General features: G+C 50.3%; 1 protein-coding gene across 1 annotated transcript in view; it reads right to left on the bottom strand.

Annotated features, from left to right (window-relative positions):
• LOC125959272 (surfeit locus protein 4 homolog) overlaps positions 1-88 on the bottom strand; it is a 3,397-nt gene extending 3,309 nt beyond the window's left edge. Inside the window, exon 1 of the mRNA XM_049692089.1 lies at positions 1-88. This exon is cut by the window's left edge and continues 263 nt beyond it. The gene's annotated coding sequence lies outside the window, so the exon portion shown is untranslated.
• Positions 89-2,990: the final 2,902 nt, after the last annotated feature.

Genomic DNA, 2,990 nt, shown 5'->3' with positions numbered 1-2,990 from the left:
TTTCCGTTCAGGGCACGAGAGGCACAACGGGCACAACCTTTCGGGCAGAAGAAGGAGGAAGGAAAAATCTTCCGGCTGTGTTGGCGTTTCGTGTGTGTTGGCCCCTGTCAACACGCAGGCTGTGCTCGTTTTATGGCAAACTGACAGCGGCTGTCAGCAACCAACCGTCAAAAGGTTGCCAAGTTCGAAGTTTTCGAAAAAATAAAAACTTTCGACTTTCGAGGAAAAGGGGTCTGTTTGAAATTCAAACCGTCAGTTACATTTCATTTGTAATGTTTTGTAATTTAAAGGGCAATTTGAAGAGTCCCGCTTCGGTATACGAGTCTTCCGTAACAACGATCCTAGTGATTCAGTTGCTTAAACTCTTAATAACGATGGTGATGCGCGTCTGTTCTGTCACGTTGACCCGTTCTACTATGCTACATATCTGCTACAAGGGAACGCCAACCTCGCTCCAACGGTGGCACGCGTGTGTGTGTGTGGTCGCTTCGGACTTGGACACCGCTTGCCCAGTGCGTGTATTTGGAGGAGCGATTTTGGACACCCTTCTGCGCCCTTTGACCTAATGACTCGGATTTGCTTCGATCGTGACGCGTGGTCGGTGCATACTGTCACGCTACCGTCGCCAAAGGATACTCCTAGGGCGTTTGCCTCCATCCTTTGCCCTCCCTATCCCCCCATCTCCCCCAACTACGGCTAATACTAGCACACTGCGAGAAGTCGCCGTGTAATTAGGGGTCGAAAATTAGTATCCTCAAGGACGCCATGCCAAAACGGAGGGTGGACAGTGGAGAGCGTCTCCTCCCCCCCATGCCCCCACCTCACCCCGGTAAATCAGGTAAAAGCAGCTGCCCGGCCTGCCGTGGAGCTGTTAACGGCTCGGGCCCCTAAACGAATCCCGTGCGTAATTAAAGCGACACCGGTTCGAGCAGGACTCACGCGCGTGTGTGTGTGCGTGCGCGTGTGTGTGTCTGTGCGCGTCTAGGGTGCCAACGCGCAATCGGCTGCCACGACTCATTATGGACGGTGCGTTGCTTCCGGTACACGCCGTTAGCCGCTGGATTATTGTTGTCGAAACCGCGGAACCCTCGCTCGCTCGGTCGGTCGGTCGCGATCGGCGCGAGAAAATTGTAATCCCCTGTTCCCCTTTTCCTTCCCATCCTTCCTCCCCACCATAGGGTAAACATGTATAAAGCGCACGGCGAGGGTACGCTATGGGTGCCCTTCGTCGCGTCCGGCAGCTCCAGTGAGTGTGGAGCCTCAAGCTTCAAGAAGGTCGGCCCGGGAAGCGAGAGTTCAAACAACCCCCCTCATCCATCCATCCATCCATCCATCCCTCCTTGGTCACTGGACTTCGTCGCCGGTCGTTTGCGTGTCCACACAGCAAAACACAACACAAGAGGAACACGGCATAGCACCGGCGGAACGCCACTGGCCCCCTTTCCTACCCTTTCTTCTTCCCTTCTCTTCCTTCACCATCCATCTCAAGTCAAACAAACTAAATTGTACGCTAAAACGTATGCTAAACTACGCGATCGCGTGCCATTCGCCGGCAATCCGTCGAAAATTAAGCCAATAATTGTAGGTGATTATAATTATTTAAATCACGACATGCGACGACGACGAAGAAGAAGAAGAAGGAAGGCTATGGCTATGAAGGGGGGGGGAGTACACGAGGCGTTGGTTGTTCCCCGATAGGCTGGGGTCCTAGATGAATGGGCCTCTGGTGGTTCTAGCTAGGGGATGGCCCCGCGGCCCCTGTCCGTCCGAGTGTGTTGTTGGTTTTCGGTCGTTTTACCCCTCCGCTCCCCTCTCCCGATAGCAGGCCGGCGTCCCCTCGCTCTCCGCCCTGCACAAGGAACAAGGAAAGAAGGGAGCGCAGAAGGGGGGGGGGGGTGCATGAACACGATTTAACGGAAATCACTCCCCCTTCGGCGGTAGGCGCCGATCCGTTTAGTTCGCGCGTGAGTCTGCGCGAGTCCGCAACTACAACCGCAACGAGCGAGCAACCAGGTTGCGATACCCGACATACCCGTTGCCAGTAAACTACTGTATTGCACTCTCCAATGTTTCGCTTCTTCGGGTCTCTCCATTATTTCTGTGTTTTTGTCTTCTGGTTTTGTTTTGTTTTTCTATCATTGTTTTTCGCGTTGCTTACTGTGATTTTGTTTTTTCTGTCCTTCCTCCACCCCTTGTTGTGTCATCTTGTTTGTTGTTATTGTCATCTGTTCCTTGTCTCTGTATGTTGTTTACCAGGTGTATAACGTTAAATTCGCTATTTTGATGTCGAAAATAAAATACTTTTGTTTTTAAAAAAGAATGGAAGCCAAAACTATTTTTATTCAAAGTGTTTTCCCTTCGCTAGCTACCCATTTTTCCCCCATCTTACTGGGCACTTTGTGTAAACCAAGCCAAAAGAATGCTTCATTCTGTGAGGCAAACCACTCCGGCAAGCCATTTTCCGGCATTTTCGTACGAATCAAAGTGCTGTTCGGCAACCAGCGCGGCGATCCATCGGCGAAAACAGATGAAACAGGTCAGGAGAAGGAGGCCCAGGCCTGGAGAATTATTTTTGAACCGACGACAATAATTCTTGCAAATAGCTTCCGATAGTACACTGTCACCACAGCCCTCCACAATTATTTTGTGACATTCGACAGCTGAATTATTCGAATTAAAGCAGAACAGTGGAGCTTCTCGCATATGCTCCCTTTTGCCAGGATAAAACTATAGACATCATTATGCAAGGAAAATTGTTCATTTTGGCAATAGAATCGCTGATGTGCACTGATGCCCGTGAACAGGTGTCAAAACCATGCAAAAAGCAGTATAACATGTTGATAGCAGCTCAATTTTCACGATAAGCCTCAAATCTATAAGCAATAAGCGGATTTAAGGTAATACACCTGGTAGTTCCACTTTGGCGGGATAAAACCATAACCTTTCACCATTCTCCGGGTCCTCGGTTTTGAAGCTTAGGATAGGCACCC

The sequence above is a fragment of the Anopheles darlingi genome, chromosome X, assembly GCF_943734745.1.
Source record: "Anopheles darlingi chromosome X, idAnoDarlMG_H_01, whole genome shotgun sequence".
Classification (NCBI taxonomy): domain Eukaryota; kingdom Metazoa; phylum Arthropoda; class Insecta; order Diptera; family Culicidae; genus Anopheles; species Anopheles darlingi.
Note: the sequence above shows the minus strand (reverse complement) of the source record. Positions and strands in the feature narration are given on the sequence as shown.